The 26,249-nt window shown below is 55.2% G+C and overlaps 1 protein-coding gene across 1 annotated transcript in view; it reads left to right on the top strand.

The window, feature by feature from the left end:
* Positions 1-606: 606 nt before the first annotated feature.
* The window catches only part of CPLX2 (complexin 2), a 67,553-nt gene continuing 41,910 nt past the window's right edge, over positions 607-26,249 (top strand). Inside the window, exons 1-3 of the mRNA XM_074960195.1 lie at positions 607-710; positions 10,916-11,011; positions 25,601-25,638. The gene's annotated coding sequence lies outside the window, so the exon portion shown is untranslated. The remainder of the gene's footprint in view (positions 711-10,915; positions 11,012-25,600; positions 25,639-26,249) is intronic.

The raw sequence follows: 26,249 nt of genomic DNA, 5'->3' as shown, positions 1-26,249 counted from the left end.
CTGCAGCGGGGTCAGCCCAGATGATCACAACGGTCCCTGCTGGCTTTGAGAGCTAGGAACCTCTTCCCAAGCTTCTTCTCCCAGCTGTTGGGCACAAACGTTTCCTTTCAGAGTCTGGATCAAATTTCCTCCTTGTCTATTGATTAATGTGCCGGTAATAAGAGGGGCTTAGCCCTCCGCTCCCAGCTGTTCTGCATCGCACTTTCCCAGCCCCAGCAATGCTCCCCAAACCAGAGCTCCCCACTCTGACTGCGCCAAAGGGGGCTGTGGAGAGAGACCGGCAGGGGAAGGTCCCCGCTCACCTTATCCGCCCAGGGGGGGAAGTGACACCCCCGCTGGCTGAGGCGGCCCACCCGTGCTTTGGGGGGGCTGAGCCCCTTCCCCCCTCCACCCCCCCGTGCGCTCCGCAGGTCCCAGGGAGGGGGCGGGTCTCCAGGCAGCTCCGCGCTCAACCCATCGCGGGCGAAACTTCAGCCAGCCCCGGCGCCGCAGCCCGCCAGCGCCGTGAACCCGCGGCTCCCCCGGCCGCCTCCAGCCGCCTCTGCCTCCCGTCCCGCGCCCGGGGAGCGCTGCCCCGCGGGCCGCCCGTGCCCCGCGGAGGGCGGGCGGCGGCTGTTTGCAGGCGGGGCGCGGGGTGGCTCGGACTCCGGCAGCGCGCACTCCGCCCAGCCCCGCCGGCCGCCAGCGCAGCCTCCCCGCCCGGCGTCCAGGTTCGTACCGCCCTTTGTCCGCCGCTTCTCCTCCGTCCCCCGGCCCGGCCTCCTGCCCGCCTAGGCCCGGCTCCGCGCCCCGGCCTGCCGCCGCCGCGGGCTTCAGCACCGCGGGCGCGGACAGCTCCCTGCGCCCCGGGCGCGCCGCGCCTCGCCAGCCAGCGGGGCGAGATCCCCGCGGGGACCGGGCCCGGCCCCCGGCCTCTTCCGCAGCAGCAGCCCCGCAGCGGCGGCGGGAAGGGGCCTGCTCGGTCCGGGTTGGGGCCCGGCTCCCCCGTGCCCCCAGCCCGCAGGGCTCCCCGCGCCGGCTCGGGGCTGCTCTCCGGCTACCCCGGGGCGCAGGAGCCCCCCAGTCACGGCGCGGATCTCCCTGCCTCCACTCCCCGCGCCTCTTCATAGCAGGGCGGGTTATTGTGTGTGTGAGCCTTTAATTATCCCATGGCTCCCGAGCCTGCAGGGCCGTGGAGCTGAAACAATGAATAAAAGGGGCTCCCGCCCACCGCCCTCTTATGTAAGCAAGGTGAAGAATAGCAGCGAGAGGAGGACGAGCTGCGTCCTGGGGGTGGGGGGAGATGATGCGGGATTCCCCCAGGAACCCGCCCTCCACCCCCAGGGCAGCACAGCTGCTTCCTCCCTCTGCAGCCAGGGCTTGCTTACGGGCCTGCTTCCAGCAGGATTGCAGACCCGAGAACAGGGAAAGCAGGGGAAATCCTTGTCCGCTCCATGCAAAGAGGCCTGGGGCACTGCAGAGCCGCGAGGGGAAGCTCCCCCCCCAAAAAAAAAAACCCTCCTGAAACTAGGTGTGGGGCTTTGGAGGGATGGCTCCTGCTGCCCAATAAAGCCAGGTGTATGCACTGCAAGGTGGAAGGGGCCCAGGCAGGCAATGGGCCTGTCCCATGGCTAAGGAGAGGAAAGTGCAATTCAAATGTGCCTATTGCAATTAGAAGGGGTGGCTGGCAAAGGCCATCTGATGAATGGCTCTTGCCAAGCCAAGAACAGGCAGGCCATGAATGCTGCACGCCACTCCAGCAGTGATAAGATCGTGGCCTGATCGAAAGCCCATTGGGCTGAATAGACAGACTCCCACTGAAGTCAGTGTGTTTTGCATTAGGCCTTTACACACTGGGGAAGTGCAGCTGGGGGCTCTCTACACACTTCCGGCATTTCTAAAAACCAGGTCCCTCGTGAGCAGAGCAGTCAAAGGGAAGCGAGTCGTCTGTCCCCTGCTCCATCACACGTCTCCCATCACTGCTCGGGTTCTTGGCACAGGCATCTACAGTTCCTTGGCCCAGCCAGTCCGTCCTAAACACCCCGCTGATGGACCTCGCACCTTACAAGACGTCTCCACTGGCCCCATTCTTAGGCAGTTCCCTGGTATGCAGACTACATTCTCCTTTTCCTTAGTTCACCCCATTTCTCTTAGTGCTGTCTCGCTGACCCGCCCGCCCTCCTGTGCCTCCCATGGTATTCCTCTCCCTCCTTATTTAACATCTTCAAATACTACTAGACACTCATCCTGCCCCTCCACTGTCCGTCTCCTAGCCAAGCTGCAGCTGTTTAGCCCTTTTAAGCCTTTGTACCTCACGAACCAGTCCATCCAAACCCCTAATCATTCCATTGCACTTCCCCCAGTCCCCTCTGTGAAGTGAGGAGCAGGGTGCACATTGGGAGCCAAGTCGCAGCATCTGGCCTTAGAAGCAGGTTGTGTGAACACAAAGTGCTTTAGGCAGGTAAGCTGCCCACCTAACGCACATGAGAAGGCCCATCGGTATTGGTGGACTGACTTGCCTGAATAAGGCAACCAGGATTTGGCTCTGAGTTTCAGAATGGGTGGCCTGGGGAGGGCGCCTGATGCTGGGTTTTTCAGAGCTATCTGCTGGAGCTTAAGACGTAGGGTGCAGGCTGTTAACTCAGGTTAAAAGAAGGAGCCAGTTGCCCATCCTCCAGGACAGAGGTGTCAAGAACCAGTGCAAGTTCTCTGGGTTGGCGGGGCATCAGCCCATTCCTGCTTGCAGAACAGTGCATGTCTACGAACAGAGATCAGCCCCCGTACTGTACACCAGCAGCTGTGTCAGTGCTAAGCCCTGGTGTAATATTTGAACTCGTGTGCGTTGAAAGCTTGCTCACAGTGCTATCCCCAGTATAGCTGGGCCAGTGCTGGAATCCAGGGGCTCATTTACCTGTGTAGCAGAGGCCAGAGAAAGTTCACTGAAGACAGATTGACACATAACAACACATAAGAAGTTTGTGTGTGTGGTTTTTGGAGGGCGGGGGGGTGAGAAAACCTGGATTTGTGCTGGAAATGGCCCAACTTGATTATCATACACATTGTAAAGAGCGTGGTCACTTTGGATGGGCTATTACCAGCAGGAGAGTGAGTTTGTGGGGGGAGGGGGGGCAGAGGATGAGAAAACCTGGATTTGTGCTGGAAATGGCCCAACTTGATTATCATACACATTGTAAGGAGAGTGATCACTTTAGATAAGCTATTACCAGCAGGAGAGTGGGGTGGGAGGAGGTATTGTTTCATGGTCTCTGTGTGTATATAATGTCTTCTGCAGTTTCCACTGCATGCATCCGATGAAGTGAGCTGTAGCTCACGAAAGCTTATGCTCAAATCAATTGGTTAGTCTCTAAGGTGCCACAAGTCCTCCTTTTCTTTTTGCAAATACAGACTAACTCGGCTGTTACTCTGAAACCTGACACAACAACATGTTTCAAAGTCAGCCTTGGCTGGGGCTGAGTGTTTGTTTCTTCGATTGCCTTGTGCGATAGCATTAGTACTGAAATGATCCCAACTAGACACAGCTATTAACACCTCCCAGAGGGGGATGAGAAATGCAGTTCACGCCTTAACTACTCCTGGTGTTGATTTGGAGCCCCTGGCAGCCACACTGATTGAGCAGACCCAGTGCTCTTTGTCAAGGATCTCTACACAGGGAAGGAAAAGAAATGGCATCACAGTTTCAAATCATGAGAAGCCTCAGCGGAGATCAGGGCTCCCGTGTGGTAGGAATGGTGGGCAGAGTAAGAGACAGTCCAAAGAGCTCCCAGTTTAAACAGACAAAGGCAGGAGACAAATAGAGGTGAAGGGACTTGCCCAAGGCATGCAGCAGGTCAGTGGCAGGAGTGGAGGCCAGGTCCTCTGATCCCCAGGCCAGTGCCTAGCCACAAGGCCAGACTGCCTCCAGGGAAGTTTTATATTCTGTAGAAAGCAGCAAAACGTTCAGGAGGAACCAATCCCTTCAATTTCTTGTTGCAATGCGTTATTTTGTGTTACTGCCGTGAGCTCCTCAAGCAGGGATTGTGTCTAGCTTGATGTTTGTACAGCACCTAGCGCATCCAGGTCCTTGTCCTCAACAGGTCTCTTGGGCGCTACCACATTATCAATATGAAATAAGAATGAAGGTGACTTGGGATTCTTATCAGCCAGACGGATCACTTAGCTTCCTCCCCTCATTTCCTAGTGTATAGACAACACAAACCTTTTTAAGAAGAAAAAAAAGTCCTGAGAACTTCAGGTACAAGCAGGGGTTTAAAGTCAGAGTTATCAGCACAGATGAGAAGTCAGGCAAATGGAATGACTGCTCCCGGAAGTGTCCTTGGGAGAGACGCAGGGAGCTGAAAGGATATTTGTCTCTGCTGCTTCATGTCCCTTTTGTTGGCTTTTTAAAAGTGCTCAGCATTGGCCTACCTCTGTTCCCATTGAACTCAGTGGAGCTGCACTGATATGGTGAGTGCCATATCAGTGGCAGCTGTTCAGAGCGTCCGCACAGTTTGGAACTTTCATTAGTAATGGAAACTGCCTCTGTGCCACCCACTTTCCTTGATCTATATGTTCCCCGACACCCGAGAGAGGGGAAATCCTAGCCTGACTCCCGGGCACTTCATTGCCTGGGAGTCTCTCAGATGAGACCTTACCCCGTAGCTTTGGTCTGCTGTCTGTGGCCGTTCATGATCCCAGGGCACGTTTTCATATGACTTGCTGCTGGCCCATTGTCTTTGTCCAAAATTTCATCTCCCTGCCATTGCTGCTCTGCGAATTTTATGGTCGCTGCTCGGCCCCAGAGGTGGCTGCATTTAAGCGGTGCTGAACGTATAAAGTTTATAAAGTGCTTTGAGATCCCTCCAGACGAAAGGGACTAGAGAAATGTGATAGGTTCATATAAGCGTATGCACCCTATCACAAATGCCTGTGAGAACTGTTTGACCCTCTCTCTGACACTCTCCATTCAGCCCCTTGACATCAAAGCCCGGCTGCAAATGGGGGCAGATTTCAGGCCCCGGATGGCTGGATATGGGGCGGGCAGATGGTGTGTTTTAATTGGAAGCCATTTCCCCAGAACTTAGCTGATCTGTGACCCTCTTTCCCACACCCGAACGCTCCAGCTGTTGTGGAACTCACAGCTGATGCTGCGCGCTGGGAGAGCTTTGTTCTGCTGCCGGGGGAAGCGTTTTGTGGAGATGATTGGCATGAAAGATCCTGTGCAAAGTTTTCCTGCCTGTGTGGTTCGTTCGCCTCTTTTCCTCGCTCACATCTTCCTGAGCTGCAGTTTTTTAAAAATGCAGAGGTTTTAAAAGACAAACGCACCCTGCTTTGAAGTGCGGATGCCCTGGGGGTGGGAGGAGGCAGCAGCCAGCAGGTCCCTAGGGACAATGAAAGGAGCCTAGGAGGGAGGTAGCATCTTCTGTAGCATGGCTACATACACAGTAATTTGACCTCCTGCGGATGAAAGTGCAGGGAGCTGCAATGGAGTCTTCTCAGTAACCAAACCCCTGGCTGTGCCTGGCTCGTTAGTGGTGTCTCCTGCCTGTGGGAGTGTAACACCTCTTCCCTGCTCCTTAGTGCTCTTAAAAGTGCGGCCTCCTATCCATTAGAGCCATTGCTCCTCTGAAGTAGCTTCTGAGACGTGTTTTCCCTCTGCTCCCTTGGGTCATTTGTTTATCTACAATTTGCTGCATCTCCCTCCTTCCCCCGTTTGGGGAGAAGACTCTGTTGCTGTATTACAGATGAATATTTCATTTCCCGGGGAACCTGGCTAACCCTGTGGAAACATCGGCCTGGCCCCCCACTCTGGGCATTTGCTGTTTCTCTGCCCTCTTTCGGCTGCTTTGAGTTGCTAAAAGCCAGTGTTTTGCCCTGGGAGATTTCTCCATAGCATTCAGGGAACCAGTTGGCGGGTGATGTCACAGTGCGTTGCCGCGGTAATGGCGGTGATGTTGCTAGGACACAGTGATGATGCGCTTTTGCAACAAAGCGATGAAGGAAGAGAGGAACCAGCTCCGGATTGGTCCTGGAGACCCACAAACTCCTCCCCTTTTCCTTAAAGCTGACTTTCGTCCTGGCTGAAGGTGGCGGATTGCCAGCCCTGGCGACTGAGTCCCGTTGTTTGTCCCCAACCCAGGCAGCACCAGGGCGAGGTTCACACACACACCCCACCTCCCAGGAATCTACCTTGGCTCTGCCCTGGAAGGGCCTTTTCTGGGGTGAGAGGGGCAATGGGGGACTCCCTCACCCATTCTGTTCTTGGCCTCTTGGCTGCTTCTGCCAGAGAGGGGGCCAGTCAGTGGCACCACTTCCATCCCGGAGTCCCCATCAGCCCCCCTCCTTCATCCCATTCAGGGCTCCCTTCCCGGCCAAGGCATCCCATGTGAATGGGCTCCCTGCAGTTCTCCCTGTCCGCACTCCCCACCATGAACCCCGACAGACCACAGCCTCCCTTCTCGTCAGCTGAGTGTGACTCATTTCCATTCCCATCAGCACCTGCTGCCCCTCCCCGCCCATCTCCCCATCAGCCAGAGTCCCACCTGGATAACATAAGATCCTCTCTCCTCTTAAGGGACTGAGCACTGTATCTGCAGTGCCTACAGCCCTGCCACCCCAGGGAGCCTGTGAAAGCAACAGCCCATAGACACCTTGGGGCTGAAAACCCTGCTCCAGGAACCACTATCCCATTTACGTGAAGACACCTACCACTTTCCTGGTGCTAAAAAGCCCATCAGCGCTGGCAGGCGTTTAATGCGGCTCTGTCACCGTGCAGAGCAAAGGCTGCTGTGACGGTGCAGGTCCCCGGGGCCATGCAGTCATGCTGCTCTTACCGCTCGTGGGCTGCTGCTCGGTGCTTGTGCATATTGTCACTCAGCAGAAAAGGGGCCAGTGGCTTCTGGGTCACTTACACTCCAGGGCCGAGTTCCTAGTGATCTAAGGCACCTCCATTTTGGGGGCCCATGGGGCCTGGCACACCACAAAGGGGTCTGATCCTCAGACAGCGCTGAGCATCTGCCCTTGGGAAATCAAGCCCCGCTAAGCAGTCTCACTGGCGATACATGAATGCGTAGGCTGAGGCTCCTCGCTTATCTTCCACCACCGGCTGCAGCAGATGGCCCCTTTGGTGTCTTGAGTCGCTCCATCCCCCCTACCAGGGAGCTGCCCTGCGGAGAGCTTGGCCTTGCTTCTTAGCATCATGTCATAACAAATGTCACACAGATAGGAGCAGACACAAAACGATTGCCCCAAATACCTGCTCTGAGCTGCCGTGGCTGTGCCAGCAGGAGACATTGTCAACCCCCTGATTTAGTCCTTGTGCCAACAGAGCTCCCCCCGGGCCTAGCCTCCTGCCTGTTGTCATGGAGCCAGAAGATCTGTGCTATGCCCCAGCTTTTAAACAGTCCCTTGGAGGAGCCCCAGCTGTGGAGCAGACCCCCAAGGGGTCCCACTCTTCCTTCAGGGTAGGCCTCATGGCCTCACCACTCAGACTGAGCCGCCTCCTGCTTCACCCCATGAGCTCTGACCCACAAGCCCAAGTGAGACAGGCCCCCAGGCAGAGATTGTTACACTCTTTGGGCACCTCAGCAAGTGTCTATAGTGGCAACAGGCAGCGGCTTCAAAACAGAGGAGGGTTTATGAGTCAGCTGGAAGGCAGCACTGGAAGTGTAGGTTAGCACAGAGAAACACAGGTGAGGACAGAGTCCAGCTGGCCAAACCAGAGCAACCCGCCAGCCACACTGCAGGAGACTCTAATGCAGGCTCCGTCCCGTTGTCAGACCAAGGTGAGAGCAGTCGAGCCTCTTCCAAAAGCCCACTCTGATGCCGGTGCCCTGACACCTCCCAGTCTGGCATCCGCTCACCTTCCCTCCTGAGAGGTGGGGAAACCTCCTTCCTCTCGGTCCTTGGTTGCTTGGCGTTCTGCCCCTCATGGTTTTCAGTGTCTTCTCGGATTTTCCATTGCTCTGGGTGGGCCTCCGCCAGTGCTGTAATGACCCATTCGGTCCTCCCCAGACAATTAGTGACACCCCCACCCCATGTCCCTTGCACTTCCCCACAAGCAAATTCAGGCCAGGTCTACGCTCAAGTTATTGCTCCGGGGTGTGAAAAATCCCGACCGCTGAGCCACGGAGCGGCACTGACCTCACCCCCCGGGTGGCCAGCGCTGTGTCAGCAGGAGGGCTTCTCCTGTCGCCATAGCAACCGCCTCTCGGGGGGTGCCTTAGCTACCCGGACAGGAGAGCTCTCCTGCCGGCATAGGAGCCTCTTCACCTAGCCACTGCAGTGTTTTCCGTGGAGACTTGCCCCGTGACACACACAGGATTCATAAAAAGTAGTTCCAGAAAATTCCCATTTTGTCGCACCTGTCTCCCACTGCTTGTCACAAACGCCTCTTCTTCTTCGGCTGTCCCTCGATGCGAGGATGGTGTCTGCCAAGGGGGTTCATTGCTGGGTTTTTAAGTGGCTGAGGAGCTCAATTCGTGCCCTGCAGATTTTCCCACAGAAGTGACAGGTGTAATCTTGGAGGAGACATAGTTGGTGGCTGGAGCGTTGTGCCCTTTCTTTCCTCCTTCATTGCGTCTCTGTCTCATGAGCGCGTCTGTTCTCCTCAAAGTGAGCTGTGGCTTGGGTCTGGTGCGGGGCCACCATGTTCTGTTCTGCGCCGAGTCCTCCCAGAGTGTTGGGCTGATGCTTCCCTTTGTAAGATGTACTTTCTGTACGTCTTTGAAACTCTTCCGCTGCCCTCCGCGAGCCCTTCTTCCCTGACTTACTGGAGAGAAGAGCACTTGCTTCGGGAGGCGAGTGTCAGGCATACGTACACAGCGGCCAGCCCAGCGGAGTTGGTGTTTCATGACCTGCGCGTCTGTACTGCCGGTGTTGGCTGCAGAGAGAACGCGGATGTCAGTGCGTCGGTCTCCCCAGCTGATCCTGAGAATCCTCCTGAGGCAACGGCTGCTGGAACCGCTCCAGCCTCTTGAGATGTCGTCCAAAGGTTACCCAGGTCTCACACCCACAGAGAAGGGTGGGCATGACAACTGCCTTGTAAACCAGGATCTTGGTGCCTGTTTGTAGATCCCTATCAGTGAAGACTCGTCTTCCTGTCACAAACACTGAAAGCCCTAAGGAAATTCACAGACAAAAAACTGCATGAAGTTGGCATTAGAGTTGGAAGGACCCATCAGTGACATACAGGGGGTTGTTTTTATTTTTTAAAAAGCAATAACATTCTTGTTATTTTTTTAAACTAACAAGAACGTTATTATTTAAAAAACGATGTTTAGAAAGCCAGGAAAGTCAGAGTTAATATTAAATGTCAGGTTTCAGAGTAACAGCCGTGTTAGTCTGTATTCACAAAAAAAGGTCTCTGTGTATATAATGTCTTCTGCAGTTTCCACAGTATGCATCCGATGAAGTGAGCTGTAGCTCACGAAAGCTCATGCTCAAATAAATTGGTTAGTCTCTAAGGTGCCACAAGTACTCCTTTTCTTTTTATTAAATGTCAAAGAAACCCAAGCATTTGAGAGTCTGTAAATACATGGTTAAAGCGCCCAAACGGATTTAACTCTGCCCTAGGGAGAACCAGAAATGGGGTGAAACCCAAGGCCATCACTAAAGATTGTTTCTCTTCATCACTGAGAGAAAAGTCAGGCTGCTTTCTGCTCAACCATAGCATGGTTGTGGTGGCTTTTTACCAATCCCTGCTCAGCCGTGTCGCCTCCTGACAGCCATCCTTCCTTACACATCAGTCAGGTCCCCAGTGCCACCAGTTAGACAAGTGTAATTGGACACAGAACTAGTAATAACAGCAAATGCAATTCTCCTAGGTCCAGGCCATTAAATTAGAGAATGTAACCAGAGAAGAGCGAAGTCTGTGCAGTGATCCAGCATCATTCCTAGTGCTCGCCATGGGGGATATTTGGGCCAGGGCAGGGAGATCCCCAGTTGCAATGGGAGACAGTGAGACTTACAGCCAGGCAGCTTACCTAGCTTGAAACTGGTGAAGCAAACCCAGTGCCAAGCTCCCAGTGCCGGGCACCCTTCGTAGAGTCTGTAAACGCTCTAAGAGCTGGGGGGGGTGCCCCTTCTCAGTGCCCCGCCCACAAGCCGTGCGATGCTGCAGCTCTTGTAACATGCAGGGCATGGCTCGGTCCCGGAGAAAGCAGAGGGTGAGCAGAGGTGAGGTTGGCAGCGGTGCCATCCCTGCAAGAGCAGCCACCCTGCCACGCTGAGGATGCGCTGCCCCTTCTTCAAGGCCTCGGAGAAAGCCCTTGGTCCAGAACTCACCCGGCCTTCCAAGGAGTCTGAAGGGGAGCAATGCGGGGCGGGGCGGCCACTGTTACTGCCGGGGCCAAGCGGGGAGGGCAGCCATCTGAACACAGCCGCTCCAGACGTCAAAGGCTCTGCTTCCTTCGGAATGGAATCTGAACTCCAGCGTTCTCCACTTCCTGCTATTTTGTAGACCTGCCGGGCTCTAGGCTTTAACTCCGGCTTAGCAGAGTGCTCTGGGGCTGGGGACTTTCCCTCAGAGAGAGGGAGAGAGAGTGGGGTGGGGGCTCCTGGCAGTAGATCCCTAGCATAGGGAGAGCCAAGTTCCCATCGCTAGGAAGGCACGGATATGGACCTAGGAGAAGGAGGGGGCTCAACATAAACTGGGGGGGGGTCCACCAAAAGTCGGGGCCCTGTGCCTGGTAGGGTGGCTGAGGCAGAGAGGCTGGAGGGGGTGGCTTTGGGAAATAACGAGATGCCATCCTGAGGGAGACAGCACGAAGTGGGAGTCACATGTGCTCTGCAGCCTGCTGCTGTACCTGGGACCGCTTTGCACGCAGTGTGAATTACACTCCTGCCGTGGTGTGGGGCTGACGGATCCGTCCCGGAGATGGAGGGTTGGGAGAAGCTGCCCAGCTCCCCTTACTCTGGCCTCCTCTTCTCTCCTCTCTAGGGCACAGGCTGCCCCTGACATGCTCTGCCCCAGCAAGGAGCCATCGTGTTAGTGCCCCGAAGACAAACGGACGCCTGGCTGGAGAGACACGGAAAGGTAGGCATGGCAGCTTCCCCAATCCCCTGTGTGCTCCCCTGCACTGCATGCACCTCTCCGGCCTGTCGCTGGCACCTCGCTCGCGCTCCCTCGGGCTCGGGGGAACCAGCCAGCTCCTGAGCCATCCTTCTCCCTGCAAACATTGTTCCCGGTAATGAACCAACAAGCACAAATGCCAGGAAGCGAGGTGCAGTCGGCTGCCAGGGCGAGCGCAGTGCCCCAGGGGCTGGCGGGAACCGCAGAGCTCAGCAAGAAAACAACAAAGCAGGCGTCCCGGCCGAAATCCGTGCTCGGCCTCTGGGCCCCTAGGAACCCTGGGCTCCCTTCTCCTCTCCTGGTGATGGAACCTCACCCCAGAATTAGAGTGTTTTCTATTCGCGCAGCACGAGGGCTGGTCAGAAAGGGCCGGGTTCCCCTGGACATTTTTGACTGAAAACATTTTTGACATTGAAAACCCCCAAACTGAAATATTTGGGGCCCAAAACTGCTGAAAACCAAAAACGAAACAAAACTAAAGGGGGGAAGGGCAGTTTTCTGACATAGTCAGTGATTTTCAAGGGAAGTGAAACTGAGAGTTGCAGAGGAAGGTCTAAGAACCCACCCCAGCGGAGGGGGATAACCTGCCCTCATTCAGGTCTCCAAGAGTTGAAGAATGACACCCCCTGAAGCAGGTGATCTAATCGCCCTGTCAGGATGCTTGTTGTCCTGCGTTGTGATACCCATAGAAACGGCCAGTCCCTTTTGGGATCTTGTTAAGTTCTTGGCCTCCAGTGAGCTCGGCATTTACCTGCCTGCCTTCCCCTTCCCTTGTACGTGGGTCTCCCTTTCTCCATCTAGGTATGGTACTGTGCCCATCATTGTAGTATCTGACCATCCCTCCCATGGTCCTGCTACTGCCTTTGCAAACTGTGCCATTCCTCCCACACCATTCTGCTCCCGCGGCCCCCATGTACCTGGTATTTAGCAGGCCCCATTCCCCGAGTGTCTGAGAGCACAACCCTTTGTGTATTTCTCCTGGCACCCCCCAAGGGTCTGGCCTTGCTATCATCCCCATTTCCACAGAAGTCGAGAAAGACTAAGGGCTGGATGCTAGGTTCCTAATGTCAGCTTAGGCTCCTAACTTCCACTGATTCCCATAGCAGTTAGGCTCCGGGCCGCAAGCTAGCATGCTGAGCATTGGGCCAGCCTTCCTTTCCGTGCAGCTGGCAGCCTGGGGCCAGTCCTCCTGGCAGACTTGCCATGCCTTGTCATGTGGCGGAAGCCATCCTGAGGGGGCTCTGTGCTACCTGCACTGCCCGTGGGGGAAAACACTGGCAGGACATGGCTTCTGGTGGCATCAAAACCAAAGTGTGTCCCAACCCAAAGCTCAGCTCCCAGCGTTCAGCTCAGACGGTCACTCAGATTCAGGGACAGTTCTCTGACAGAGCAGGGGGGTTGGCCCTGGATAAGACAAGAAGGGCCTGGCAGTGACCATTCCTGGCTCTGCTGGCAATTTGCCATATGATCCCCGGCAAGTCACTGCCTGTCTTTCTGCACCTCCATTTCGTCACCTGTAAAACAGGGACAATTGCAGCAGCCCCGTGAGGTTCCCACAAGGGTGAGGCGGAAGCTGGCCAGGGCATGTGGCGGCCCCATTACCATTTGGGTGCCCCCTGGCAACGAAAATCGAGCAGAAACCGTGCACCTGCCTCCCAGCAGGACAGTCTCAGCCTGAGTTATGAGTAGTGTTTGCAAAGCCCTTGGAGATCCGGGCCACGGTGAGCTAGGTCAACCAGGCACTTTATCCCCATCCATACCCGAGGAGCCTTCTGGATTGTTGCTTTCCCACAGATCTCAAAGCCTTGCTGTTGATGTCGGTGGGTGTTTGAAGCATCTCAGGGCTGTTCTGGGGACCAGAGGGGTAGGACGGGGGGTGGGAGAGGAGCTCTGCAGTACGAGGTCTCCAGAGAAACCCTTTGTCTGATGCAGAGCGATAACTAAGTGGCTCCTGGTATTCTGCTCACAGCTCCTTCTCTGACTCCTCTGCAAGGCTTTGTGCATTTGTGTGCCTGCCATAAATATTGATGGGCTGGCCGAGGGGTAAGTGTGCATTTATATACCACATTAGGTAGGTAAATGCCATAAGAACCTGCTGTGTGGGTAAGGCCAGGAGAAGCCATGGCATTGGTGCTAGCATCGGGGCTGAAAGCGTTACGGCTCTTTAATGGAAAACGGAATTTATACCATGGGGGGAGGAATAAGGAAAGAACCTAGAAGAAATCTGCAAAGTCAGAAACCCGTTAAGAGAATCATCCGTACCTGCAGCAATTCCAGATACACAGCCTGAGCTTAGCAGGGACTTTCAGAGATAAATATCTGCTCAGAGAACCCACTTCCTGTGCAGCAAAGCCCAGGCAGGAAAAACACAGAGGGGCTGCAGTATATCTGTTTAATAATGCATGGCACAGACAGGCAAGGCGCATGCTGCTCTGTAAAAACCATGAGGACGAGAAGTCTCCCCTCCAACAGAGTCCAGCCTGCATGCAGATATTCCCAGGGCAGTGCACGGCCATGCGTATCACAGGGCAATCTAGGTGTGTGTGCCAGTCAAACCCAGGTAACTTCCTAGGGTCGGCACCGATATGGCTGATTCCCCTGGAGCAGTGTGCAGAGGTCCCTGATGACTCTCGCCTTTACCCCGCAAGGAAAGAGTTTGCAAAAGGGTGATGCCAGGCAGGCAGAAATCTCTCATTTCTATGGTGTGGGGACAGCCCAGAGCATATGCGGCAAATCTGAGGGAATCAATTACACAGCGATTACAGGTGACACAGTAATGACAGGGTTTGCTTCACTGAGCACCATGGAACCTGCCCATGGGTTTCAAGGAGAAAAAGTATTATTAATAGGGAGTATTAATGAGAATAACGATTCTTAATTCCGCACGTGTCTGACAGCAGCAGTCGGGGACTCCAGTCAGGGTCAGAGCTGTACGGTGCTGGATTCTGTGCAAAGGCAAATAGAGACACGGGCTCTGCCCCACTGAGCTTACAGTCTAAAGATAACACCAGTACCTTCCACCTGGGGTCAGTGACACTATTGTGGTAGTGCCCAGCAGCCCCAGTCAGGGAGCAGGGTCCCTCGGCGCCAGGCACTGCGCATCCACAGACCCAGGAGCCCCTACCCCAAAGAGCTTCCACCTAAAGATCAAAGGTCGATCTAGCGGATTGGAGGAGCAGAAGGGAATAGTGAGACAATGAGCAGCAGCAGGCACAATGCACCAGCTGCCAAGCCACTGACTTTGGTTTGCAGGCATCACAACAGAGGAGTGTGTGATAGGGTTGCCAAGCCTCCAGGATTGGCCTGGAGGCTCAATTAAAGATTATGTCATGTGACGAAATCTCCAGGAATACATCCAATCAAAATTGGCAACCCTAGTGTGTGAGTGCCCATGGCCGGGTATTATTGTATACATGGGGAATCAAAGGCATAGAGGTCATGTGACTCACGCCAGGGAGCAGGCTTGTGAGGGACAGCTGGGAATAGAACCCAGGAGTCCTGACTTCCACTTCTCTGTTCTAATGGCATCATGGGACAAAACCTAGATCTAAAAAGCAAATGAGTGTTTGTGTCTGATCAGCCTTTCAGGGCCTCACTGCAGATAGATGGTGTTGCTGGTGACCCCAGACACCAAGTATCCCAGGGGGCAAAGCAGCTTCCTCCTGGCTGCTACCAGTGTTGCAACCTGAGAGATCGTATTCAGGGGAGCAGAACTGAGTGGCTCTGAGAAGGGGAGTGAAATATGGACCCCTCCAGTGGCTGTAAATCTACACCCCATGCCTGGGATTCCCAGGAGATGTTTGGTGCTTCCTGCTTCCAGTCGGGCTGTGAATCCCCAAAGGGCAGGCCCAGGTACATCAGACCTTCTGACGATCCTGAAATCACACAGCGAAGGGAGGAAACCTGCCCCCAAACATTGCACGGATTCAGACTCCAGGCCAGAAGGAAGCAGCCTGAGCATCTAGCCCCACCTCCTGCATAGCTCAGGCCAGAGACCCTGCCCCAGGGGTGCCGAACCCTCTGCTTTAGCATCAGTTCAGAAAATGGGCCAGCAGCAGCAGGGTGGCAAGGTTCTCCCAAAAGAAAGGACCTGCACACCCATTTCGGCTGCTGCAGGATTGTCCGAATCGCCCAGGTTTACAGACAGATTCTGGAGCTGAAGAAGTATGTCGTGTATTCACTGCTTCAGTGAGCGACCAGTTCCCTGAAACAGGGCCCAGCACAGGGTTAAACGCAAGTGCACCCCCTCGTTCAGGTGCTGCCTTAACTACATTGTTACAAAGCGATTCATTATTTATCTTGTCTAAACACTTTCCTGGCTAGCACTGAGATTCGTTTGCTAACCCAGTTGTTTACCTGATTGGACGGTTGACCAGGTTGTTCACCTGATCAGGTCGCTGGCTCAGCTTCTCACCTGGCTGTTCGCTTGCCTTGCCAGACAAATCAGGCATCTTTTCACGTGTCCCAACACCTGAAACACTGTACACAGCCGACAGCCCAGGGTGGCCGAGTCTGACTAATGGCCTCTGCGGGTGTCTGACATGCCCAGCACTGTGTGCAAACAAAACTCGGCTCTGGCTCCAGCTGGGGTGTCACTCCACAAAATCTCTATTAGAGTCAATTACGTTGCTGCTGCTGCCAGGTCTCTCTGTCTCTCGCTGACAAATCACCGGCTCAGATTGGAACAGAGCAGCTGGGTGATTCTTTATGACCCCTGTCATAAATATAAAGGGAAGGCTAACCAGCTCGCCCTGCCTCTCTGGCGGTCTGGGACTGCTCGTATCGATCAGCATAAGAAGCAAGACTTTCTGCTGAGTCCATTTCCTTATCCCATAAACACTGTTTTATTTCCTCCTTGGACATATTCAGGAATTGCTCCTGAGCTATCAAATCACACATTCCGTCAAAGCTAGTGACACCCCTTCCTTGGACCCATTTATCTAACAGATCCCTCATCTGGTTTAGATAAGCCCCATTACTTAGTCCAGGCCCTCTCTTAAGGGTTCGAAATTTTACTCTGTACGTTTCAGATGTAATTTGAAATTGCTTTAAAACCAAATCCTTGAACTTATTATAGTCAGAAGCCTCATCAATAGGCATCTTATTGAATATGTCCAGAGCTCTTCCAGTTAATTTTGCGACCAATGTGGTCATCTTGTGAGCTTCAGAAATTTTATGGAGAGTGCACAGACTCTCAAAGGTGAGAAAATATTCAGCAGTATTACTGGATTCATCATACTGTGGACATAGTTGCTCCCATTTGTGGATTGTTGGGGAAGGATTATTAGGGTTATCCAGTAGATTCCGCTCAGCCCTTACCTTCTCCAACTCCAGTTCATGCTTCCTCTCCTTTTCCCTCTCCTCCATTTCTTTTTCCTTTGCCTCCATAGCTCTCCTGTGAGCAGCCTCTTGGTGTTTTTCTGCCTCTTTCGCTGCCTCCATAGATCTCCTGTGGGCAGCCTCTTGGTTTTTTTCTGTCTCCAGTTCTCTCCTGTGGGCAGCCTCTTTGGCTGTTTCTGCCTTGGGCTCTGTCATGTTTGCCTCTCTGTTTTTAACTAACTTTACACCCGAGAGTTAGAAATAAAAACAAACAAACAAAAAAAAAACTTGGGTTCTCAAATATATATACATATATAGAGAGGTTGTGCTGTAACCGGATACCGATGTTCTCAGATCGTGACTGTCAGCCTACAGAAAAATCCTTAAAAAAAACCCTAACACCTTTGTCTCCAGGCAAATAGACAGAAAACCCCTCGAGTTGCTCTTAGGTCAAAACAACTTCAGGTCTGTGAAGACTTGTGAATTTCCCTGCAGGAGGTTAACTACCCTGCCTTTAGGTAGAGAAAACTCCAGCTCACGAAAGAGAATTCCCTTTTGTCTCTGCTCTGGCCCCCAAGCAGAGACAAAAAAGCTCTAACTGCTTTCAGCTTAAAACCTGCTTTCCAGCAGCACAAAGGAAAAAAAAACATATTTCCTTTTAAAAAAATCTGTGCTTCTGGTTCAAAAAATCTCAAATTGATCTCAAAATGATTTCAAGTTAATCCCACCACTCTGCCACCATGTCAAGGTTCCTTCCCCACTCTGAACATAGATGAGGTTTTTTGCAGGAGTGGGTGGGTGAGCTTCTGTGGCCTGCGTTGTGCAGGAGGTCAGACTAGATGATCATAATGGTCCCTTCTGACCTTAGTATCTATGAATCTATGAAACTCTAGAGTACAGACATGGGGACGTGCATGAAAAACCCCCTAAACTTATTTTTACCAGCTTAGGTTAAAACTTCCCCAAGGTACAAACTATTTTACCTTTTGCCCTTGGACTTTATTGCTGCCACCACAAAACGTGTAACAGATATAGAACAGGGAAAGAGCCCGCTTGGAAACATCTTTCCCCCCAAAATCCTCCCAAACCCTACACCCCCTTTCCTGGGGAAGGCTTGATAAAAATCCTCACCAATTTGCATAGGTGAACACAGACCCAAACCCTTGGATCTTAAGAACAATGAAAAAGCAATCAGGTTCTTAAAAGAAGAATTTTAATTGAAGAAAAAGTAAAAGAATCACCTCTATAAAATCAGGATGGTAAATACCTTACAAGGTAATCAGATTCAAAACATAGAGAATCCCTCTAGGCAAAACCTTAAGTTACAAAAAGACACAAAAACAGGAATATCCATTCCATTCAGCACAGCTTATTTTATCAGCCATTTAAACAAAACAGACTCTAACGCATATCTAGCTAGATTGCTTATTAGCCCTTTACAGGAGTTCTGACCTGCATTCCTGCTCTGGTCCCGGCAAAAGCAACACACAGACCGAGAGAGCCTTTGTTTCTCCCCCCTCCAGCTTTGAAAGTATCTTGTCTCCTCATTGGTCATTTTGGTCAGGTGCCAGCAAGGTTATCCTAGCTTCTTAACCCTTTACAGGTGAAAGGGTTTTTCCTCTGGCCAGGAGGGATTTAAAGGTGGTTAGCCTTCCCTTTATATTTTTGACAACCCCTAACTAGGAATTAAGCTGGTGGTCTCCCCTGCCTGCTCACCCCTCACAAGCGTGCCCCTCCCTTCCCCAGCAAGTTCTCCTGTGTCTCAGAAACGGGAACCCCCTAGAATCAGCCAAACAATTGTCCAGGCTGTTCTGACAACAATTTACAAACCGTGCCTGCGAACAGCATCTCAGGAAACACACACAGCAATAATTGAGCAGGGTGCCATATGGTGCTGCTGCTCTCCCCGTGGCCTGGTCTTCCTCTGCCGTAGGCCTGGCAGCAACAAGCCAAGCAGCAGAAAACCCGAGCCGACTGCCAGCCCAGGCACCTGGGCAAGAGAAACATGACTGCAGGGAAGGGGAGCCCCGCCCAGCACCCAGGAGCACACCTCCTGCACCCTGGGAAACAGGAGCTGGCAGCAAAGCAAAGGCAGAGGGTGGGTTGTGTCTTTCCATGGTGATAGACATTTGCTATTGCGGATAATTGGGGGCAGAACTGTGGCCAGTGCCGTCCGGGGGGTCAGACTCAGCACCATGCTCCCCTCTGGCCTTGGAATCTATGAAAGGGGCAACCACCAGGTTAAACACCAGCAGCCAGTTCCTGCCATGAGGCTGAGCAGCACCCAGCCCAGAGCAGCTCGCGGGGCCAGGCCTGGCTCTGTATATTACACGGAGAGCAAGCGTCTGTCTCGTTCTCACCCTGCCGTCCCTACTACGCCCCGGTCCTGAAGCTGGACCTGCCGGGGCGGCGCCACTAGAATGCAGCGATCTGCCCCGGAGGTTGCATGGCAGGACGAGGGTCTCTGTACTGAGATCAGTGAGATCTCTGCCGGGGGGAAGGGCCCTCAGGGTTGGGCCTGGCTGGCAGAGAGACCTGCGTTGAGTGAAGTGAGTTCCCGGTCTGAGCTCTGTGCTCTTGCCACTGCGACAATGGGTCTGGCCCAGTCGCACCATTTTGCTTTCACCTCTCATCAACCCTCTGTGCGTACTCGCACGCATGGCCCAGCCAGCGCGGAATTTGTGCCAGGGTTTGGCAGGGCTGACCCCCAGCACCTCTGGGCCTGGCAGGTCAGAGCCCGGCACCTCTGGGCCTGGCAGTTCACAGCCTGGCACCTCTGGGCTCAGCAGTTCAGAAGTCGGCACCTCTGGGCCTGGCAGGTCAGAGCCCGGCACCCCCAGGCCTGGCAGTTCAGAGCCCGGCACCTATGGGCTCAGCAATTCGGAGCCCGGCACCTCTGGCCTTGCTGCATCAGTTATGAATGTAAAAAAATTGCTTGAACCCTGGAATGTAAATGCTTGAGCCCCGGCACCTGTTTCATTGAAAATGAAGCCCTGGGCCCTGCACTGGCAAACCCTGCAGGGGAAGGGCTATGCCTGTGTAGAACCATCTGTTTCCATTTGAAATAGGACAGTGACCAAGCCTGGGGAAACGTTTCCTCTTGGGGACATTTTAGAGATCCAGGGATTAGCGTCACATGACTAATGCCCGATGCATTTTCAGGTTGGCTGTAAGCGTTTCCCGTCTACCCAGGCCCAGCAGTCTCCTGCTGGTAACAATGGTGGAGGCAGGAATGTAGAAAGGGCTTTGGTAACTGGAGCCAACAACAGGGAAGTGAAACTCCCTGAGCCCTGTCTACACTACAGCCTCCCCCACTACTGCCACTGAGAAAGCTGCACCAGTGCAGAGTTCCTGGGATGACCGGTCCATGCATTGTCTCCTCCGGAAAGCCAAGGAAAGTCAAGCAGCAGGTTGTGGCGCAACTCATTATACAGAGGACTGCAATTCCTGGTGGCCAATGGACAATTTGTGCATCAGACAATTTGCATATGTGTCCCAGTGTATTCTGGGTAATAATAGCCACATACTTGGGAAATCTGGTTGCCCAGGTTGCCTGTGTTTACTTTGCAAGCCTGCAAACATCCCTGGGAAGGCAAAGCATGTGCTGGAACAGCTGTGGTTGGATGGAAGGCATTACGTGCTGACAACTTGCGAATTGGTGTTCCCTCTGCATGGGAAGAGCGGCTCCCAACAGCCAGCTGTCTGCATGGCTTTAGAGCTGTGATCAGGAGTTGCTGTGTAGCTACAGAAAGTTTGGATAACAAGATTCTTGGTTTCATTGCCCAGCTTGGCCCAGGAGTTGTGTGTGAACTGGGACAAGCCATTTACACTTTTGGAATTTGTTTCCCTGTCTGCAGTGGGGGGGATAGAAATCCCTTTGGGAAGCCAGGGGAGGTACTTGGGTAGCAGCTTCACCTCATTACTGCTGCTCTTTTAATTGTTCGGCAACTGTTTCAGCTTTGTCGTGCACCCAGCAATGCAGCCAGGTGCTGTTGTCGGAGCTTCGAGTCCACTAACTTTGGGTTAATCTCAAGCATTGCAGTGGATTTGACTTGTGCTAAGAACAGGAGAGTAAAACTTCGAATGGGGACTCCTGGGGCAAAGCAAAGAGGAATAAAAAGTGCCCATCTGAGATGAGCTAATGATTGCTGTGAGTGCCAGCCTTCCCTGGGTGCACAATGGCAGAGCTGTATAGAGTGGGAAAGCTCCAGGCATCCACACGGGTGGGGACCAGGGGGCAGCCCTAGGCACTGGAATAGTGGGGGGAGGCTGCAGGTTGGGACCAAGGGGTGTCGGCAGAGTTGTGTTTGGGGGTCCAGCACTGGACTAGGGGGGAGTTGTGAGCCAGGAGGGCATCAGCCGAGCTGTGTGTAGGGAGCCCACGGCTGGGATAGCAGAGGGTCAGGGTCCAATGGAGGCAGCTTGCATGGGGGGCTAGTTCCTGACTCAGCCACCTCAGTCCTGCCCTCATATTCCAGGAACAGTAAGATCCCTTCACCACCTCCCATCCCCCTCGTGCAAAGGCTGCTCAGTGTTGCTTTTAGCAGCACTCCTGGGCATTGCAAGCCCTGCTGAGCTCCCCCCCGACCAGGGCCTTTCCCCAAATCTTCAGGGTGCGCAAGCCCCCCTCTCCCTGCGGCCTGCACTGCGAAGGAGTTTGCATTAGAAGACAGGCTCTTTTGGATGCTAATTCTGGAGCTTGCTTTTTTTACAGCCCCGTGAAGTGCTTTGGTGTTCCAAAATAGAGTAGATGCTGGTGTCTGATGCGCTCATGTATGTGTGTGTGTGTGTGTGTGTGCACGCGCGCGTGCAAGAGGGTAGCTGTTTGTTTCCCTGAAGATGAGCACACGCGGGTGGGCGGTGCGTGCGTGAACACCTGTTCAGAGGAAGGTGCTTGTGTGGTCTACGCTTTTGTGCAGTTGGAAGTTTGGGCAGGTGCCCTGGTTGCTGAGTGCCAGGCTGGAGGGGTGGCAGAGGTGCCCTGAGGGTGTGCCCCAGATTCACCCACTGGGGAAGTAAACACAAAGTCCCTGCAGCTGGTCTCACCCCGTCCCTTTGCCAGGGGCTGGCCTTGTTTCCTGCAACCAATTCAAATGCAGAACAAATCAACTCAAGCTACTGGGTAACTACTCCGCTCGCCCGCCATGTCCCCTCTAGCTGGGGAATGGGGAGGCTGTACACCTTTTCCCTAGGGTAGCCCCCTCTGCCCCCTTCCCCTGTGCTTCTATAACCCCGTCCAGACCAGCTGTGGGACCAAATAACCCGTGCACGTACCAGAGTGCCTTGATGCCACCCAGGTAGGCCCATGGCCTGTTGCTTACCCAAGTAGCTCTGTGGATTGTGCTGGGCAGTGGTGTGACCTTGGCCCTGGGGGATGGTTCCTGATCTGTATGGGTCAGGTACGTCCCCAGGCTGGGCCCCGACTAGCCCCCGCCCCTCTGTGACTGGTCCAGCCCACGTGTACAGCCCCAATTAGGAGCGTCGCCCTCAGCAGCACAGCTGGCGTCTCCCGCCGGGGGCTTGGCATTTCTTGTCAGGCCTCAGTATAGAAGAAGCAGGAGATTCACACACACGTCCTGGCTGAGCAGCCTCCTGGACCTCAGTAGAGTTAGCATCACAATGTCCCGGCCCACTGCAACAGCAAAGTGCCAGCAAGAGGAGCTCGTCCAGCACGGCTGCCCAGGCTGGGCGTTTCCCTGTGCTGCCAGCCATGTGCAATCAGTCAGGGCTCTGGGAGGGGTCACTGCAGCAGACAGATGGAGAGTGGCCAGTGCTTCTTACAGACCCCAAGAGTCAGACTCAGGGAGGCTCTTCCCAGCTGGGTCATTAAGTCCCTGGGGCAGCCACAGTCTGCACTGATCTGGGTCACTTCGTTTTCTGGGCATCCAGCTCTGGCTTCAGCAGCTTCTTTAGGGTGTCTGCTACCCGTGGGGCGCGCTGGCGCACACGGTGTGGGGCTGGGGAATGAAACGCGCCTCCCCCTGTTTGTGCTGGCAGGAGAATGGGCTGCAATGGGGTGGGGGGGTCAATTCTGAGCACTGGCCTCAAGGAGAATAAAAGCAGATCAGCCTCCGGGGTGTCGGGGGGAGGGGGCAGTTAATCTCCAGGGGGCTGCCCCTGGTTTGAAGCGTGTGTGTTCTGGTGCATCGGGGGGGCATGCTGGCTTTCCTCCCCAGCTGGATGAGGGGACAGGACAATGGTGGCATCTCTAGCGCCTGAGCTCAGAACGGGCGGCCTAGGGCAGGGCCGGCCGCCAGTCGCTCGTGCCGAGTGCAGGGAAAGGCTCCGACGCCTCGTGAACAGGGCAGGGGGTTGGAGGTCGTGTATGAGTCCGCACCGGTGGTACCGGAGGCCCAGGCCTGCCCTGCCGTCCAAGGAGGGGGGACCCTCCAGGCCGGGGTTGGTGCAGAGCAGCTGGGGGTGGCAGCCCTGCCAATGCCGAGCCCATTTGCAGACAGAGGTCACCGCAGTCCCCGGGCCGCCAGCTTGCACTGGTACCCGTACCCAGGCACTGATTAGTGAAGGGCCCCCCACACTCCCTCGCCCAGTCGGGTGCTGGGGCCAGGATAATACCCCAAAGCAGCTCACCCACCGAGCCTGGCAAAGGCTCTAAAAGACGCTGGGCCGGGCTCTGCTCCCAGCCACTCCAGCGTCACTCCACTCCCCGGACGCCAAGGGACTGACTTTGGATTTCCAGGACTTGTCCCCTGGCATTTCCCAGGACGGGGGTGAGGTGCCTCCGGGCCCGGCGGCAAAACCCCTGGAGCTCTCGACGGCCCAGCCCCACACATCTGCCAAGGGGTCAGCATGGCGCGGTGCCGGTGTTTGCTCTGCTCCGCGGGTGCTGGGTTGGTTTTGTTTACAAGGCCGGGTTACGCATTTTAAACAGGCTCTTCCAAAACCCAATTACCTCCAGAAGACAGCCGGGTAAAAGTGGCGTAAGTGGCTGTGTGGAAATCTCCCTGCGCAGCAGCCTGGGGAAAACCGACACAACAAAGCCTCTGTAAATTGAGTTAACCGCTTTTAATCCTCTTTACAGATGAGGAGAGCTGATAATTATTTTCTGCAGCCGCTGTCAGGGCGGGGGGGGGGGGGGAGGATAAATAACTGCCCTGCACCAATGGGCTGCGGCAGGCCTGGAGTTCAACGGCCGTGTAGCCACGTTGAATTGTTCTCTGTTACACGCTGCCTCTCCCACCTCTCCACTCTCTGGGGAAGGCCGGCTTGGACAGCTTGTGGCTTGTGCCGGCCGTGGTGATGCCAGACCATTCCCCTGTTCCTCCACCGCAATCCTAAGTCAATCCGCAGCTTCCTGCTCCCTGGACCCTGGCCTTTCAGGTAACCTTCCTGGGCCTCCTCGCTCTGTGCCCGGGCTGGATGGCTGGGCACCCCGGCTCGTCTGCTGCTGCGAGCAAAGCTCAGGGGGTGGGGGGGTGGCTCGGGTCTCACTGTGCCTCTGGGGAGTCCTTTCAGGGCCGGGTCCGCGTTACGCAGGTAATGCCTGCGGTCCATGCAGCTGGGGCTGGAGATCGGAAGGGGACCATAAGGAAACCAAAGGAGTAACAATAGCCAGCTGCTGGTGCCTGCACCAGAGCTCAAAGCCGTGGGCTGGGCCGGAGAGCGAGGACGAGAGCACAGCTGCGCCGGGGGGGGAGTCGAACGCGGAGCGAGAGGGACAAGGACAGGAGCCCCGCTGGCTGGGATCTGCTGAAGGGAAGGGGGAGGCAGGAGGGACCCCGGAGCAGGGCTGGGGGCTAGCCATGAATGTCCGCCATTGGCCGAGTCCGTGGTGCTCACTGCTCACGGAGACAGAGGAATACACAAGAGCTGGGCAGACCTGGGGAGTGTGGGGCTCTGGCTGAGGGATGCTGTGTGGGGCCGGAGTCATATCAGCGCTGTGGGGGAGCGGCCGCCACGTTCCTGTAGCGACCCACGTCCAGGGTCTGTCAGGCTGGTGGCGGCGTGTGCCGGCATCCATCCGCAGGGCAGGCAGCCAGGAGGGAGGGGATGTGCCGGTGGGCACGCTGCAGCCAGAACTTCCACAGCCTTTGTCCGGCAGGAGCTGCTGGCGCTGCCCCCCCCCGCCCCCGAGGGGCTGCTCTGGGCTCCGTTTAAAGGGGCGAAGAGCGCTAGCATTCAGCCTCCAGCCCTGTGCACTCTCCCCCCGGCTGTGGGGCTGGGAGTGGGGAGGAGTCCATGTTGTGAACTTGGCAGCGCTGAGAACCTTCCCCACCTGGCAGATCTGCTGCACCCGCGCCCTGCCGAGCAGGGAGCCCGGTCAGTCACTCGGCCATGTGCTGCCAGGGGCTCCAGAGGGCAGGAGCAAGGTTCTGGAGGGTGCGCGGGGTCTAGTTCTCCCTTCTGCTGTCACACTGAGATGAGACGATCCATCAGTGCCAACTCCCCAGCTGGCACAGGGTCTGCGATTAAACCAGGCTGGAGCATGAATGTCCTTCGGCCCTTGGCTAGAGCCAGAAAGGCATACTGCAGCAGGGCTGGGGAGGGAACGGAGCCTGGCCTCGGGGAAACTGACAGGGTCCGTCATCAAGGGCTGTCAGGACCGTTACTTTGGGAAGGGGAGTAGCCAGTCAGCCGGATTGTCAGCGTCAGGGCAGCCCTCCAGGGCTTGGCCATGCTCCCTAGGGACCCTGTTTGTCACTGAGCTGGAAGCGTGCTGGCTCCAGGGGCATGATGCTGGTTTCCCCCATCTCCTTCTCCCTGCTGGTGCTGGAGGAGTCTCTGTGCTTGTCGGCCTGCGTAGCCAGGGGCTGACCGCATATGAGAGACCATGTCCGTGTGGAAGCCAGGAGCGGGGGGTGGCGGAGGGTCTCTCATCATCCAGAACAGGGCTGAGCAAAATGTAAGAGGAAGCTCATGAATATGCATGAGAAAGTTGGCGTCATCTTGTTCTTCTAACCTGTTCTGCGTCGGGCCCATCCCCCAGGTATCCGAGCCCCCCGGTACAGTCACTTTCCCTGAACTCTCCTGCCATGGAGCGTCACAGGTGCAATCTCTAATCATTGGGGGTTGGGAGGAGACCTTCTTGGGGCCAGATCCCCCATCTTCCCCTGCAGGGTCCCTACACCTTCCTCTGCAGCACCCAGTCCTGCCACTGTCGGATACTCAGCCAGGCAGCCCTGGGGTCTGTCATCCCAAACCCCGTAGGAGCCCCCGTTCCCCTCCTAAGCACAGAGTTTGCCTTTGGATTTTCACTCTTTTCTGTTCTCTCCCCAGGCTCTCACTGCTGCCCCGACCCCAGGGTGGAGATCAAGGTAAGCACCAAACCTCCCCTTCCTGCTTTAGAGTGCGAGGAGATAACTTCCCAGGGGCTGCACCAGCCCGTTACTGCCCATATCCCCCTTCCACCCAGGAACTCCCAGGGAAAGACTCAGGCCCTGGTTATTGTCGGGGAGCAAACTCAGCGTGCTGTGATAGACTGGGGCCGACTCGCGTTAGCCTGTGACCCGCCCCAACCCCCGGCATTCTCGTGGGATTTGTTGTATCCTGTGATGTTGCCCTGAGCTGGCCCATGCGCTGCTGGTGCTGAACTGAAATCCTGGGGGGGCTCTGGCCTGCTGCGTGTTGCAGAGCGTTTCGGGCCTAGGAGGCTGTTTTGTTGGGGGCGGGGGGAGTTGAGGCCAGATGCCCGGGGCGCTTTGTGTTGCGCTCGCCCCATGTGGATAAAAGTTGGGCAAAGCAGCGAGATGGCCGTGTTGCATTCAGGCTTTCTTTAGAACAGCTGTAGTGCCAGGCCTAGCAGGGAGCTGGAAAGAAACTGAAATAAGTCAATAAACCCAACTTTCTCCTGGGATCCGCCCGCCTAGATCCATTCTGCTGCAAGGCACGGAATGGCAGCGGCTGGGGGTGTTCGGCTCAGCGTGGT

Source organism: Natator depressus, chromosome 8, assembly GCF_965152275.1.
Source record: "Natator depressus isolate rNatDep1 chromosome 8, rNatDep2.hap1, whole genome shotgun sequence".
Lineage (NCBI taxonomy): Eukaryota > Metazoa > Chordata > Testudines > Cheloniidae > Natator > Natator depressus.
Note: the sequence above shows the minus strand (reverse complement) of the source record. Positions and strands in the feature narration are given on the sequence as shown.